The 17328-nt window shown below is 49.8% G+C and overlaps 1 long non-coding RNA gene across 2 annotated transcripts in view; it reads left to right on the forward strand.

Moving 5' to 3' along the window:
• Window positions 1-302: 302 nt before the first annotated feature.
• LINC02902 (long intergenic non-protein coding RNA 2902) overlaps window positions 303-17328 on the forward strand; it is a 41480-nt gene continuing 24454 nt past the window's right edge. The window contains exons 1-3 of one of the 2 annotated variants that reach the window (XR_008626242.1): window positions 303-471; window positions 1244-1866; window positions 5574-9383. This is a non-coding gene — a long non-coding RNA (long intergenic non-protein coding RNA 2902). Of the gene's footprint in view, window positions 472-1243; window positions 1867-5573; window positions 9384-17328 lie in introns of those variants that run through there. The other variant, XR_008626241.1, reaches the window with a different exon arrangement.

Below are 17328 nucleotides of genomic sequence, written 5' to 3' on the forward strand. Positions count from 1 at the left end.
TTACAGCTCCTGAAGCCCCAGTGGGCATGTGTTACAGGGAGCTCTTTTAGTTTAGCCGTCCATAGGCGGCTTGTGTTAATCAGCTCAATTAGACTCCCTTCCTTATCACAAGGACAGAGGGCTTTCTGTATCCTGGGGTTTCTTGTCTTGGTGTACCGGAAGAATTGGATCACGGGTGGGCTTGGAGAATGAGTGCAAGATTCTATTGAGTAGAAGTAGCCCTCAGCAGATGGGGGAGCGAGAAGAGAGATGGTTTTTGCCTGCAGTCAGGCCACTTGGCCCCCCCAGCTCTCCTCCGACTGCTCCAGCCAAACTCCGCCTCATTCTGCCAGTCGATGGCCAGCATGTCGGCATCTGTTGGTGTGCTCTTCCGCTGGCATGCTCCCTCGACGTTCTCTCGATATCCGGCCGCCTGTGTCTTCTTCTGCTGATCTGCTCCTCTCCACATCCAGCGGCTTGTGCGTCTGCCTGGTAGGGTCTTGGGGTTTTTTATAGGCACAGGATGGGGGCGTGGTGGGCCAGGGTGGTCTCAGGAAATGCAACATTTGCATGCAAAGGCAGGAGTGGTTGTCCTCACCTAGGTCTGTGGGTATGGAGCCCTAACCAGGGATCATGCCCTCCTATACCCAGCACTTCCCTTTCCCCTTCTGTATCATTTAAAGGGACCACACTCTTCCCTTCCCAGCACTTCCGTATCAACTGGGGCAGAGGGCTCCATAGGCAAGGCGTTCCCTCAAACAGTGCTGATGTCTGAAGAGTTCATCTTGAGTTGAACTGGAGGGATGCTGTCTTCTTTTAGTTGTTCTGTTGTCCCTCTCTAACTTCCTTCCTTCCTCTCTCCATGTATCTCCTTCCGTCTCTCCCCATCCCACTTCCTCTCTTCCACTTCTCTCTCCCTCCCTTCCTGTCTCCATTCCCTCCCACCTCCCTCCCTCTCTCCCTTCCTCTGTCTCTCCAGCTTTCTCTCTTTCCATTTTTCTCTTTCTCCCTCCTCCCCCTTCCTCTACCACCCCTTCTTTCCCTCCCTTCCCCCTCAACCTTCCTCTCTCTCTTCTTCTCTCCCTCTCTCTGTATCTCCTACTTTATCTTCCAGTCCAAACACTGTGCAGGCTGCCAAATATTAACATGGAAGGAATGTTATGCTAACTCTTTTCAGCGTTGGGAATTCATTAGACTCAGACCCTCTTAGATCTTTCTCTCAAACTTTGAGTTTTTAAAAACATCTTTTTTTGTTCCCCCACAGATGAGGTCAGAAAGTGGCTAAGAAGAGATCCATGAGGATTAACATTCAGTGCTCAATTTCTGAAGGAAACAGGGAGTGAAAGGCCGTGGAAGAAAACAGGGCTGCCACGAACATGCTCTTGGCTGTTTGAAAAGATCCAGCGCAGCTTGAACTTCAAAAATAACTCCATTCACTATGGTTGCAGTTGGGCTTGGGGAATTTCTCACAATCAAAAGCAGCTGTTTCATCTCATTTAGCCATTAGGCTGAGCTCCACAGGCTCGCTGCAGGATCTTAGAGCCTGCAAGGCCCTGCTAAGAGTGGCCGCGTTTTCCAGCATGCAGTAGATCAGCGAGTGTTTACATTTGTGTTTGGAATGCTCATGAGTCCTTTGGGATAAAGACTGAGTCATTAATCAGAGCTTTCTATGAACGTATTGCTGCCCAAGCCTCTGTGAATGTGAGTACGGCCTTGTCCCCTGAGTGACGCTGAAAGAGAGTGAAGCACACGTGCTCCATAGGACTGCCACGGCCACCCCTCTCATTCACTTTTCCATTCAGCGCTGAGACTAAGTTTAACTCATTTTTCTTTTGTTGTGAAAAGAGAATGCACACAAAAATTCAAATGTTACCGAATGGATATCAGGTAAGAGACAGAATTTCCCCTCTCTCGTACTCATATTCCCAGTCCATCCTCTCTGAGGTTATACCCTCTGATTGTGCCAGGCATCATTCTAGAATGTCTGAGCATATGCAAATGAGTGTGCATGATGTACATTATATATATATATATATATATATATATATATATATTTTAGAGACAGAGTCTTGCTCTGTCGCCCAAGCTGGAGTGCAGTGGCGTGATCTCGGCTCACTGCAAGCTCCACCTCCCGGGTTCACCCACCATTCTCCTGCCTCAGCCTCCCAAGTAGCTGGGACTACAGGCGCCCACCACCACGCCCAGCTAATTTTTGTATTTTTAGTAGAGACAGGGTTTCACCGTGTTAGCCAGGATGGTCTCGATCTCCTGACCTCATGATCCTCCCGCCTCGGCCTCCCAAAGTGCTGGGATTACAGGCATGAGCCACCGCACCTGGCCATGATGTATATATTTAATATATGTGTGTGCATGTATGTAAATGTGAGCGTGTACATATGTACATCCATACATACAGATATGCATTCAGAAATATACATACTTATTATATATATATGGTACAGCTTTGAGCAAGCTGAGCCCTGAGGCTCTTCTGAGGGGGAGGCCTTGGCACTGTTTCTGACACTCTATGTTCCTCAGCATTTAGACTAATTAGAGCCTCCTCCGGTATCTAGAGAAGATATAATGCTCCTCTGAGGCATAGGAGGAAAAGGGTGACCCCAAAGTCAGGTCTGTGACATGGGCTGGCCCCTGGCTGATGGTCTCATGCCTCCCCCACTGAGTGCCTCCAGACTTTGGAGGCATGGTGATTTGACCCTAGAGTGAGACTCTGTGAGGCCGAATGGGCAATGGAGTTGGGGAAGCCTAAAGCTAGGACTATCCCAATGGCTTAGTCCTTGGCCACTGTCAGCTGGTTCCTTCTAGGGATGCAGACACAATTGTCCAAAATTCTCTAGGAAATGAACTTCTCTCTACCTTTTGAACTTGCAGTTGCTGCACCCAGAAGCCAGCCAGGTGCATGAGGTGGTGCAGAGTGAGAAAGTGGGGCTGGGGCTGGAGGGGAGGAAAGGCAGCACACTTCCCAGCACTCACCATTTTCCAGGCACTGAGCTAGAGTTCCCAAATAAGGAAGTGATGCTTTTCTCTGGAACCCACATTGTGGTGATAAAATGAAACTCCCTATAAATGCTTCAGGGGCTTTTTCTTGCACTCATTTTCAATAAGTTGCTGTTTTTCCCCATTTAAAAATAAACATGCTTATGATAGACCATTTGGGATACCCAAAGAGAAGGAAGAAAGAAAAGAGTTCTCCCTTGTCTCACCACCCAGAGACAAGTATGTAGATTTGGGGAGATTTTCTTTGCTCAGGTTTTAGATCATGGCCCTTACTTTTTTTTTTTTTTTTTTTTTTTTTTGAGATAGAGTTTTGCTCATGTTGCCCAGGCTGGAGTGCAGTGGCGTGATCTCGGCTCACTGCAACCTCTTCCTCCTGGGTTCAAGTGATTCTCCTGCCTCAGCCTCCCGAGTAGCTGGGACTACAGGTGCGCACCACCACGCCCAGCTAATTTTTGTATTTTTTTTTTTTTTTTAGTGGAGACGGGATTTCACCAGGATGGTCTCAATCTCTTGACCTCATGATCTGCCCGCCTTGGCCTCCCAAAGTGCTGGGATTATAGGCATGAACCACCGCACCCGACCCCTGGCCCTTATGTATTTTTAAGGTCCACTTGAATATGCACTTACAGGAACTCATGCAAGATGATACAATTCTCACTGTTCACCTTCACTGGTATTTGCAATCATCATCTTAAAGTTCAAACAGGAAAGTTTGTGCTAAGTCTTATTAGCTTGAGGGGTTTCATTGACAATTATACATAGATCTTCACAGACTACATTTGAAAGGGGTCCACAAACTGCAAATACTGAATTGTGGCATTTAATTTCCCATGACCCCTGCAGCCTGGCAGCCTTTGTCTCCAGGCTGAGCTGGATACCTCGGTCAGGAGAAAGAGGCTTGGTGCAGAAAGAGGGCTTCCTGACTCCTTTCAGCTGGAGGTAGTGGTCCTTTCTCCTTTTCCAAATCTCTCAGGGTTTCTGCTCTGGTCAGAGAAGGATCTAACCCAAAGGAAGGAGGGGAGGCCACCCCTTCTGGGCCTCAGGGGGTGAAGAATGAGAGAGGACCGGGGTGGGAATGGGAGGCATGGGCTGAAAGACACTTGCCCCCTCCCATCTCGGTTCACTGAGGCCCTGCTGACCAAGGGCGCTGCACTAGGCAACAGGATTGGGCCAGGAGGATGCAGAGACACATAGCGCTGGGACTCCTGCTGTGCACAGACAATCAACTGTCAGGCATATTGCCCAGAGATGCAGTGAGAGCAGAGAGAGAAAGGATTTCCACACACCCAGGTATTTGAAGAAGTGATGTTTGCCCTCTTCCGTCCTTCTTGGAAGAGCTGGATCTAGAACATAGGTGGGGAGGAGGGGTTTCAAAAGCACAGCCTGCCCCTGTGCCCCCAAGTCCAAGGTCCCTAGGCAAGCATGGAGCCGCAGTCCTTGCCCTTTACCCTGACCCCTCACCATTCTTCAAGCCACCAGTCATCTGCATGGAGACAGAGGAAAGATTTCACTGAGTTTGAGATCAACATTTGAATAGCTGAAAGTGGCTAGAAAGCTAATGGAATACACCCAAACATTGCCAGAGGTGCAAAAGGGAGGGTGGAAAAGCAAGATAGGAAGCAGTGATTGAAAGGAAGCCTTGAAAATACAATTCCTCTTTATGCTCCACTGAGTCATGACAGCAAAGTGTTAAGACCGAGGGCCCCATAGATTTGAATCCTTGCTCTATTCTGCTCCAGGCAAGGGACATGGGCAAGTTACCCACTCTCTTCAGCAAACACCCAGGGCCCCACATTCAATATGGCCATATTAATATCCACATTTTACGAGTGCTGTAATAATTAAATGCAATAATGCAGGGCACGAGGCCCACACACAATACTGCATTTCACTGAAACTAGACTGTGCTATTGGAAAAACGCCTCCTAATTTTAGAGGTGTTCAAATGTGAAAAAATAGTGTGTCTTTGAAATCCATGAAATATAGCAAGAGCTTGGAAAGTTTAAGGTATGAGGTCATTATTTCACTCCACATACAGTCTCTCTTTTTTCTGAAAAATTAGTTGTGGTGGACTTAAATGTAGGTCCATGACTTTTTTTTTTTTTTTTTTGAGATGGAGTGTAGCTCTGTAGCCCAGGCTGGGGTACAGTGACTCGATCTCGGCTCACTGCAAGCTCTGCCTCCCGGGTTCATGCCATTCTCCTGCCTCAGCCTCCTGAGTAGCTGGCACTACAGGCGCCTGCCACCACGCCTGGCTAATTTTTTTGTATTTTAGTAGGGACGGGGTTTCACCGCGTTAACCAGGATGGTCTCGATCTCCTGACCTCGTGATCCTCCCGCCTTGGCCTCCCAAAGTGCTGGGATTACAGGCGTGAGCCACCGTGCCCGGCCAGGCCCATGACTTCTTTGTTATTCCCACATAAAAGGTTGGAAGCTGATTCCCCTTGCCTGAGTCCGGGCTGTGTTTGGCGATACTTGTAAAGAATGGAATCTGGCTGAGGCGGAGGTGTGTGACTTTGAGGACTAGGTCCAAAGAAGGCATTGTGGTTTCCATCTTGACTGCTCTTTCTCTTGGATAGCTGACTCTTAGGGAAGCCACATGCCACACCATGAGCAGCTCTGCAGAGAGACCCATGCAGCAAGGAAATGAGGCTTCCAGTCAAGAGCTGCATGACTGAATGAACTTGTTACCAAAACACCAGAGGTTTGGTCCAGGTCCTTCTGCTCACCGCATGGAAAGCTCATCACTGAGATGACAAGTATTGCCAAGGAAGGATTTAATCAGGTGCTGCAGCCGAGGAGATGGGAGCTCAGTCTCAAATCCATCTTGCTGACCTACTAAAACGAGGGATTTGTATAGCACGGAAGAAATGAAACAATGTGTAAGAAAACAGCAACTAGGGAGGGGCACGGAAGCAATCATGATGAATGAGGGGGCAGCATCTCATTGTCTGAATGTGGTGATCTGGTGAGTTTCAGTTCTTTGGTACTTTTCTTGAGAGGCCTGAAGTTAGTTTCCTGAGGAAGGAAGGAAAAGTAAAACAAATGTAAATTTCAAGCCAGAAGGGTGAATTTCTATGTTTATCCTAAAAACTGTCTATGGGACTATTGGGTCAGTTTCAAACTTGGAAGCAATTCTCCAGCCCCAGTTGAGGCTTTAGAGAAGTCAGTGCCAGCCCACAGCTTGACTGCAACCCCTGGAGAGAATCTGAGCTGGAACCACCCAGCTAAGCCTGGTCTGAGTTTCTGCCCCACTGAAACCAAATAATACATTTGGTTGCTTTCAGCTCCTAAGTGACAGGGACACTTAACCGTCATGAGGCAATGTATAACTGATACCCTAGTCTACATGAAAAAATCCCATAAATACAAAGTCACGTGCTGCATAATGACTTTTCAGTCAATGATGGACTGCATCAATAATGGTGGTCCCATAATATAATGGAGCTGAAAAACTCCTATTGAGAGGTGACAGTGTGCTGGCAGTCCTCAGAGCCCTCGCTTACTCTCGGCACCTCCTCTGCCTGGGCTCCCACTTTGGCAGCATTTGAGGAGCCCTTCAGCCCACCACTGCACTGTGGGAGCCCCTTTCTGGGCTGGCCAAGGCTGGAGCCCACTCCCTCAGCTTGCAGGGAGGTGTGGAGGGAGAGGCGCGAGCGGGAACCCGGGCTGCGTGCGGCGCTTGCTGGCCAGCTGGAGTTCCGGGTGGGCGTGGGCTTGGCGGGCCCCGCACTCGGAGCAGCCGGCCGGCCCTGCTGGCCCCGGGCAATGAGGGACTTAGCACCCGGGCCAGCGGCTGCTGAGGGTGTACTGGGTCCCCCAGCAGTGCCAGCCCACTGGCGCTGCACTCGATTTCTTGCCGGGCCTTAGCTGCCTTCCCGCAGGGCAGGCCTCGGAACTACAGCCCGCCATGCCTGAGCCTTCCCCCGCCTCCGTGGGTTCCTGTGCAGCCCGAGCCTCCCCGACGAGCGCCACCCCCTGCTCCATGGCGCCCAGTCCCATCGACCGCCCAAGGGCTGAAGAGTTCGGGCGGACGGCACTGGGACTGGCAGGCAGCTCCACCTGCAGCCCCGGTGCGGGATCCACTGGGTGAAGCCAGCTGGACTCCTGAGTCTGGTGGGGCCTTGGAGAACTTTTACGTCTAGCTCAGGGATTGTAAATACACCAATCGGTACTCTGTATCTAGCTCAAGGTTTGTAAACACACCAATCAGCACCCTGTGTCTAGCTCAAGGTTTGTGAGTGCACCAATTGACACTCTGTATCTAGCTGCTCTGCTGGGGCCTTGGAGAACCTTTGCGTGGATACTCTGTATCTAACTAATCTGATAGGCGTGGAGAACCTTTATATCCAGCTCAGGGATTGTAAACGCACCAATCAGCACCCTGTCAAAACAGACCACTTGGCTCTACCAATCAGCAGGATGTGGGTGGGGCCAGATAAGAGAATAAAAGCAGGCTGCCGGAGCCAGCAGTGGCAACCAGCTGGGGTCTTCTTCCATACTGTGGGAAGTTTGTTCTTTGCTCTTTGCAATAAATTTTGCTGCTGCTCAGTTTTTGGGTCCACACTGCTTTTATGAGCTGTAACACTCACCGTGAAAATCTGGAGCTTCATTCCTGAAGCCAGGGAGACTATGAGCCCACCGGGAAGAACGAACAACTCCAGACGTGCCGCCTTAAGAGCTGTAACACTCACCGCGAAGGTCTGCAGCTTCACTCCTGAGCCAGCGAGACCACGAACCCACCAGAAGGAAGAAACTCCGAACACATCCGAACATCAGAAGGAACAAACCGCAGATGCACCACCTTAAGAGCTATAACACTCACTGGGAGGGTTCGTGAATTCATTCTTGAAGTCAGTGAGACCAAGAACCCACCAATTCCAGACACGCTATCACCCAGTGAAGAGTAGTTACTGTAACATTGTAGCACACTGCATTACTCAGGTGTTTGTGGGGTTGCTGATGTGAACAAACCTGCATGGCCAGTTGCATAAAAGTATAGCACACACGATTATGTACAGCCCATAATACGGGATAGTGATAATAAATGACTGTTACTGGTTTATGTATTATATGTTTTTTTTGTTTTTTGACACAAGGTTTGGCTCTGTTGCCCTGGCTGGAGTGCAGTGGTGTAATCTCAGCTCACTGCAACCTCTGCCTCCCAGGCTTAAGCCATCCTCCCACCTCAGCCTCCAGAGTAGCTGGAATTACAGGCGGGTGCCATGGCTAACCTTCGTATTTTTTGTGGCGACGGGGTTTTGCCATGTTGCACAGGCTGGTCTTGAACTCATGAGCTTAAGTGATCCACCTGCCTCAGCCTCCCAAAGTGCTGGGATTATAGATGTGAGCCACTGTGGCTGGCCTATGTATTTATGTATATATATGTATACGTACGTGTGTGTGTGTATATATATATATATATATTTTTTTTTTTTTGAGATGGATTTTTTTTTTTTTTTGCTCTTGTTGCCCAGGATGGAGTGCAATGGCATGATCTCGGCTCACTGCAACCTCCCCTTCCCGGGTTCAAGTGATTCTCCTGCCTCAGCCTCTCTAGTAGCTGAGATTACAGGCGTGCGCCGCCACACCCGACTAATTTTTTATTTTTAGTGGAGATGGGGTTTATCCATGTTGGTCAGGCTGGTCTCGAACTTCCCACCTCGGGAGATCCACCCCCTCGGCCTCCCAAAGTGCTGGGATTACAGGAGTGAGCCACCAGGCCCCGCCCTATTATACTTTTTATTGTTATTTTAGAGTTTACTTTTGCTTTTAAAAAAGAAGTTAACTGTAAAACAGCCCCAGGCAGGCCCTTCAGGAAGCATCCAGAAGAAGGCATTGTTATCACAGGTGAGAGCTCCATGCATGTTATTGGCCCTAAAGACCTCCTGATGGGATGAGATGTGGAGGTGGAAGACAGTGATATTGATGGTTCTCACCTTGTGTATGCCTAGGCTAGTGTGTCTGTGTGTTAATTTTTAACAAAAAATGTGAAAATTTAAAAATAAGATTTTAAAAATAGAAAAAAGCTTATTTAATAAGGACATTAAAAAAAGAAAATAGTTTTGTACAGCTATAAATTGTGTTTGCATTTTAAGCCAGATGTTATTTTAAAAAGTCAAAAAGCTAAAAAATGTAAAAGTTTATAAAGTAAAAAAGTTACAGGAAGCTAAGTTTAATTTATAATTGAAGAAAGAAAATTTAAAAATAAATTTAGGTCAGGTACAGTGGCTCACGCCTGTAATCCCAGCACTTTGGGAGGCTGAAGCGGGTGGATTGTCAGAGGTCAGGAGTTCAAGACCAGCCTGGCCAATATGGCAAAAATCCATCTCTACTAAAAATACAAAAAGTAGCCCAGTGTGGTGGCACACACCTGTAATCCCAGCTACTTGGGAGGCTGAGGTGGGAGAATTGCTTAAGCCAGGGAGGTGGAGGTTGCAGTGAGCCGAGATTGCGCCACTGCACTCCAGCCTGAGTAACAGAGCGAGACTCCATCTCAAAATAAATAAATAAAATTAAATGTATTGTAGACTAAGTGCAGTGTTTATAGAGTCTACAAAGGTGTACAGTAATGTGTTAGACCTTCACATTCACTCACCACTCACTCACTGCCTCACCCAGAGCAGCCTTCAGTCCTACAGGCTTCATTCCTGACAATGCCCTATCCAGGTGGACCATTTTTTTTTTTTATCTTTTGTATACTGTATCTTTACTGTACTTTTTCTATGCTTAGATAGGTTCAGATACACAAATACTTACACTATGTTACAATTGCCTATAGTATACAGTACCAGAACACGCTGGACAGGCTTGTAGCCTAGGAGCAATCTGCTGTCCGGTGTAGCATAGGTGAGTAGGAGGCTCCACCACCTCGGTTTGTGTAAGTGCACTCCATGACCGCACAATGACAAAATCTCAGAACGTATCCCCGCCATGAAGTGGTGCATCACTGCACACATAGGCCGCATATGCACCCAGGCTGGACTTTCAGTAAGCACCTGCCCCCTTGTGCTAGTGTCTGAGGAGACTCAGCATGCTGAAATATCCCGCAGTGAAGGGGAAACGTGGAATGAGGGACACCGGCATGTGCAATGGGCAAGAACCAGCTTGGAGCTGGTTCGGCCACCAGGCACTGGCTCGGGGCAGCTGAGCAGACCCTTAACTAGCTCGCCTTCCTGCAGGCATCTTTTGCACACCTGCTGTGTGCCGGGTGCTGGTTGAAGATGCAATCTCTGACCTTTAGGGATTGCAAGCTTGAGCTCAGTGGGGACACAGATGATAGATAAATAACACAGTGTGATAACCATCTGGTCAGGGATGGAACCTGATGAGGAAGAAGTGACTGGAATCCTCCTGGGCTGGAAGGTGGGGGAGCTTTTATGTCTGCAGTCTCTTTGGGTAGGGAAGAAAATGAAGCAGGGGAGGCCTTCCTGTAAGGGGAGTCAGTCCAGGGTGTCAGGGGGCGGGTGGGAGAGGAACCTGGGAAGGCTGCAGGGCTGCACACTGGGCGTGGGGCAGTGGAGGCTCAGAATTTGGCACCCTGGGTGATGTCCAGCCATCAGAGTGTTTGAGGTGGGGGCAGTGCTTCAATCAGATGAATATTTTAGGAAGAACAGGCTGAAGGCAGCCATGTGGGGCTGGGGCAGGATGGGGGCCCCGGAGGGGACATAAGGTTGGGGCTGAGAGGCCCTCTGATGGGGGCTGGGAAGGGAAGGAAACAGAGAAGGAAGTGATGGTGAAATGAGGTTCTATAGGAACTTTGGGTTCGTATAGCAATCCCCACTCTTGGCGCCTGTAGTCCCAGCTACTTGGGAGGCTGAGGCAGGAGGATGGCATGAACCCGGGAGGCAGGGCTTGCAGTGAGCCGAGATCACGCCACCGCACTCCAGCCTGGGCAACAGAGTGAGACTCTGTCTCAAAAACAACAACAAAAAAAGAAATCACCACTCTTGTCTATGTCAAAACACTCTCCTAAACATATGTTTCCCCACATCCTCTGACCTTCCCCATCAAACTGTAAAAGGCATCAACACAATCTTAGTAGATAGAGAAGGAGAGAAGTAAGCAGGCATCTTTCGAAGTCTTCTTATGTGCTAGACACTGTGGTGGCAGATTCCAGCCTTCCTTTAATTCAACTTTACAACAAACCTGTGCAGTGTGGCCTGTATGCCCACTCCACGGATGAGGACACAAGGTTAGGTTAAGAGAGGTGCAAGGGCAGAGTGGGAGAGGGGCCATTTAAGCCAGTTCTGCCATGCTCGAACACTGGGAACTCCAGGCTCAGCAGTCACTGCATGAGGAAGAGGGGACAGTGGACAAACGCGGCAGGAGCCCCCAGCCTCTGAGCAACAGCAGAGTATCCTGCGCTGACAATATCTGAATGTCACATACTCTTTCTTTTTTTTTTTTTTTGAGATGGAGTCTTGCTCTGTTGCCCAGGCTGGAGTGCAGTAGCGCTATCGTGGCTCACTGCAAGCTCCGCCTCCCAGGTTCACGCCATTTTCCTGCTTCAGCCTCCCGATGTCACATACTCTTACATGACAAAGCTCACAGTGAGGGGGGCAGGAGGGACTTCCACTGCTGGGGTCTGCTTTCCCTGCTTAGCGCCCTCACCTCCTCTTGAGCTTCCAACCTTCCGTCCCACGCTTGATCTCTCCAAGATGGTAAAACAGAGCTTTCTGTTTGTTTGTTTGTTTTTGAGACAGAGTCTTACTTTGTCACCCAGGCTGGAGTGCAGTGGCACGATCTTGGCTCACTGCAACCTCCACCTCCCAGATTCAAGTGATTTTCCTGCCTCAGCCTCCCAAGTAGCTGGGATTATAAATGTGCACCACCATGCCCAGCTAATTTTGTGTTTTCAGTAGAGACAGGGTTTCACCATGTTGGCCAAGCTGGTCTCGAACTCCTGAACTCAAGTGATCCACCCGTCTTGGCCTCCCAAAGGGCTGGGATTACAGGCATGAGCCAACACGCCCGGCCTGTCTGCTTGTTTTTAACAGATATGTTTGCCTCCTCTTTTTTAAAAAAAGCAACACCACCCCCAACCCCAAATAAATCTCAAGAAAGAAAAAGACCTTGATCAATGACTCTTTTTCCTTTAATTTTAATGGAATGCATAAGGTTTAAAGTCAGAGAGAGGAGGGTTGGAAGCTTGGTCCATCTGGTACTTGCAGTGTAAACTTGGACAGGGAATCTCATCTCTAGTTTCCTCTTCTGTGAAATCGAGATAATTTTACCTTCATCACAAGGTAACAACAGAGATTAAACAAGATGATGAATATAAAATGCCTGGTCCCAGCCCTGGCTCATTGTACACAGCTGCTCCACATAAAGTATTGAAGTTACTATCATTACTATTAACTCTGACTCTCTCTGGTCCTACAAGTACTCCTTAAGGAGGCTCCTTTAGGATGACAGGGACTGTGTCCAAGGCCGAAGTTCTGCCTGTCCAAGGCTGGGCTAAGCCACCAGTCTGGTCAGTTCAGTGGGTGGTTACAGGGTTAGGGGCTTTGCTGGGATGAGTAGTCAGTTTACCTAAGTGTGCAATCAGTTCATCTTGTCAGGTCAGACATGCCAGCTACTGCTGAAAGTATGTGTATTTAAAGATTGTCTGAGTCTGCTCCAGCTGCCATAACAAAATACCACAGATGGCTTCAACAACTGAAATTTATTTCTCACAGTTCTGGAGGCCAGAAGTCCAGGACCAGGGTGCCAGCATGGTTGGGTCCTGGTGAGGACTCTCTTCCTGGCCTACAGACGTCCGCCTTCTTACTGTGTCCTCACATGGCTTTTCTTCTGCCCTGGTTGGGAGAGGGGGAGAAAGAGAGAGGGCGGGGAGATCCCTTTCCTCTTTTTCTCCTTGTAATCCTGTGGTGGGTGGTCCCACCCTCTTGACCTCATCTAACCCCAGTCACCCCCAAAGGCTCCATCTCCAGACACCAACTCATTCAGGATTAGGGCTTCAGCATGTGAGTTGCGAGGGGACCACAAACATTCAATATTGGGTATCCTATTTCCCAAGAACGAATAGTCTTCAGGGGAGTGAGTGTTGAGATAGAATGACTTTTGCTTGGAGGCTCTCTGCCCCTCTTAGGGGGCTGCATGGATTCTCCATGGGCGCTGTTGCCCATGCATCTTCTCTGTGCAGCTTCCTGTGCCTGACTGTTTAGACCTTGCCGCACTCCCGCGTGTTGGTGCTGTTATGACCCCCCTTCTGCCAGGAGGAGAGCAGCTCAGGGAGAACTGGCGTGCCCGGACGACACAGCTAGGACGGGGTGGGGGCTTAATGGAGCCCAGAGCTCTGTGTGCAAGTCCAGGCTCATCCCCACCTGCTCCTCCACTCCCAGAGAGCCCCAGCCTCTCGTGGTGCGCTGGACGAACCTGTGCTGCTGCAGCTGGTGGTGGGTGTACTTCTGGGCGTGAACTTCACGCTCACTGGGAGCAGCCCATGCACCGGCCCCCCCGTGCGCTCAGGTCTCAGGTGCCTCCGGGAAAGAGGAGAAGGCAGCTGTCTCTGCGCTGTCCCTGAGCCTGATGCCTGTCTGGAATCCTACTGATGAACTGTGAGGACCAGGCTGGCAGCAGCCAGCTCATTAGGTCTTGTCCTCTGAGAAACGCCTGGCAGAGGGCGGGGCAGCCGGCCAGGAGCAGCGCTGGGAGGAGGGTGTTTGTTTTTGACACAGAAGAGCTGGAGAACACTGCCGTTCGTGAGTTGACCTGGAAATGCTGGCGGCCCCTTGGCAAGGGAGCTGAAAAGGGCAGCCCCCTCTGTGGAAGGTGGTCGAGGGGTGGTGCTGGGTTGTCTGAGAAGACATGGGCTGGGCCTAGGTGAGACTGAGCAGAGCGTGGGAGCCCAGGGAAAGGTTCAGGGCCAGGACAGGGAAGGAGGGAGGGGAAGAGGGAGGGAAGACAGGAGAGAGAGGAGAGGGAAGCAGGGGGGAAAGGAGAGATGGGGGAGAAGAGAGGGGAGAAGGAAAGAGGAGGAGGGAGGAAGGAAAGGAGAAGAGGAGTGAAGGAGGGAGAAAGGAGACAGGAGGAGAGGAAGAAGTGAGGGAAGGAGAGAAGGGAGTAGGGAGAAGAGGGGAGAAGGGGAGAAGGGAGGAAAGGGAAGACGGAGGGGAAAAGAGGAAGGGAGGAAGCAGGGGCACCCCAGAAAGGGCCAGACACTCTCCAAAGTTACAGCATCCTCACAGCATGCCCCCTGAGAAGGCAGCATTCATGCCATTTTGTTTAAGTGAAGAAACAGGAATGAGTGCCAGAAATGGGACCTGGGCCGAGTTGGTCACAGCCAAACAGAGAGCAACTGGGTGGCCCATGGGTGCATCCAGCCTGTACCCGTGGTTTGGCCTGTGGTATTTTTGCATTTGTTTTCAGTTGAGTTCGTTGCCAGCCTTTAAACATCAGGAGACTTTACACAAAACCAGGGACTGTTGGCTTCTTTTTCCACACAGGCCCTTCTGGACCCACAGAGTCCACGTTCCCCAAAGTGAAAGCTGCTTGGCCTCTGGGGGTGCACTGGGTCCAGCACCCACAGGTGAAAGTGAAGTCAGCCAGTGCCCCGTCCTGGAAGCCTCTGGATTAACTGCGCAGAGTGGTCAAGGTCTCGGGGACTTTCCCCATTGCTGGGGGGTGGGGGGAGGGGATCCCCTTACAAACACCTCCAGGCCAGGCGCTTGGCTCTAAGGCAGGAACGCTTTTCTGTGTCTTGGCTCCCAGGCTGGGGACAGACAGGGAGCCCGTGAGTTTGTTGGCTGGAGTCGCCCTTGACTGTCATCCTCAGGCTGCATCTGAAGGGAAATGGGGCTTTTAACAAAGTCAGTCATCCAAGAAAAACAACGCCAGATAATTTTGAGGCTAAAAAGCAGCCCTCTGCTCCCATCCCTGCCTGATTCTTTCTAGGGCAGGACGTTTGCTTTATTTTTTCATGGCGATGTCAAGCAGAAACATTTTCCAGGTCCTGGCAGCCCAGTGGCATGGAAGGCGTCTTCCTTCCCGCCCTGGCATTAGCTATGGCTGTCACTTACAGCAAAATGAGACACTCTGCGTCTGTCTGACTGCCTCCAGGCGCTGGCTGCATTTGTGCAGGATTTGGGGCCTGGGCAGGCTCAGCCGACTCAGAAGAGCCTGTTTAAAAATGAACTCTTTTATGTTCAAAAGTTTCAAAAATAGAAGGAGCCAAGTTTAGAGATGGAGATGCCATTTAAATGTCTATGGTTACGAGTGCTGTGGGTGGTGGCCTCCCAGCCTCCCTGGGCCGCGCCTGCTCCCCATGGGCCACAACACCACCCCCTCTCCTCCAGCCGCTGCATTTTCTTCTATTCCCAACTGTGCGCCACAGAACTTTTACAGTTATTCACAAAGGAAACCTCATAGTAACAAACACATTTCAGAAACCTAAACCTGGTGCAGGAAAGCAATCGGCCAACGTTTATTTAATTTTATATCTTAACATGCATGGTATATATATTCAATCATTTCCCCTCTATCTTCTAAATGATGAGAACCTCTCAACACATAGAAAATGTATAATAAGGCCGGGCGCAGTGGCTCATGCCTGTAATCCCAGCACTTTGGGGGGCCGAGGCGGGTGGATCACGAGGTCAGGAGTTCGAGACCAGCCTGGCCAATATCGTGAAACCCTGTCCCTACTAAAAATACAAAAATTAGCTGGGCATGGTGGCGCAGGCATGGTGCCTGTAGTCCCAGCTGCGTGGGAGGCTGAGGCAGGAGAATTGCTTGAACCCAGGAGGCAGAGGTTGGAGTGAGCGGAGATTGTGCCACTGCACTCCAGCCTGGGCGACAGAGCAAGACTCTGTCTCAAAAAACAAAACAAAACAAACAAACAAAAAGAAAATATTTAATAATAGCACAGCATGAACCATTACATGTCCTACCTAGATTCTGTAATCAGTAACATTTTACCGTTTTTTCTTTTTTGCTATTTTCTTTTTTCTTTTTTTACTCCTGAACTGCTTGAAACTAAACTACTGAGTTATGATGCTACAGACCTAAGTATTTCAACACACCTCTCCTGAAAATAAAGACTTTCTTTTTTTCTTTTAAGACAGGGTCTTTCTCTGTTGCCCTCTGTTGCTCGGTTCACCGCAGCCTCTACCTCTGGGGCTCAAGCAATCCTCTCACCTCAGTCTCCTGAGTAGCTGGGACTACACATGTGCACCACCACGCCTAGCTAATTTTTGTTCATTTTTTGTAAAGACAAGGTCTTACTATGTTGCCCAGGCTGGTCTTGAACTCCTGGGCTCAAGGCATCCTCTTGCCTCAGCCTCCCAAAGTTCTGGGATTCCAGGCATGAGCCACTGCACCAGGACAAGACATTCTTTCACATAGCCAAAATAACATCATCCTACGTAAACGATCAACCATACTTCCCTAGTATTATCTACTATCCTGCCATATGGAGATGTCCCCAATGGCCCCCAAAATGTCCATTACGGTTGGTTTTTGGCCCTGAAGCAGCATCTAACAAAGCTTGCATTGGTTGTTTTGCCTTTTCAGAGTCTCCAAATGTGGCACCCTTCCCCTTGTTCCTTTCTATTGTCCTATTTTTTCAGTGACACCAGGTATTGTTGGCATTTGCTTACCCCAGGAAGAGGTCCGAGGCATAGTCCTCTGTGCCCCCAAGCACCCAAGGTGTCCCTGATCTCTGCTCTCGAGCCCTCTGCCCACCGCAGGCCCCAGCAGCTCCATCTATGGCCCCTCACCCACCCCTGCCACCTCGCCCTGCTGTGTCCATAACACCCCCAGAATGATTTCCCTTTAACAGCAGTCCGAGAGTTTGGCCTTGAAACCTGGAAAAGGCTGCAGGGTAAGGCCTGACCTCCTCAGCTGGGATCCAAGCTGTCACCCCTCTCCCGCCATGCCTCTCTGTCTCATCTCATCCCCTAAATGCCCCCTTCGTTTCCAGGTAACCCAAGCACATAGAACTTCCTTGACACAAGCTCTTTCATGCCTCTGTATGTTGACACACGCGGCTCCCTTTTCTGGGGCACTCTTCCTGTCCTGTTCTTCTCACCAGAGCTGCATCCGCGCTTTGTAACTCAGTTATCAATTGGGCCTCTTTCCCCCGTACAATGCGGCCTATCTCCCTATTATAAGACATTGCATTACACTGAGTTTGTTCTTTACAAGTGCATCTCCCTGTGGATGGAGCTCCACGAACAGTTGTTCAGATGTTCTTATAGGCAGTGCTGCAGTCAACATTCTTCCACAGTCTCCCTGGACTGGCTCCCAGGACTCCAGTGTTGGAGTCTGACTACACAAAGGAGTGGAGGAACTGGAGACCTGCCCACTCCCTTCATGTTCCAACGTGATGCC

The sequence above is a fragment of the Pan paniscus genome, chromosome 6, assembly GCF_029289425.2.
Source record: "Pan paniscus chromosome 6, NHGRI_mPanPan1-v2.0_pri, whole genome shotgun sequence".
In the NCBI taxonomy this organism is placed as follows: domain Eukaryota; kingdom Metazoa; phylum Chordata; class Mammalia; order Primates; family Hominidae; genus Pan; species Pan paniscus.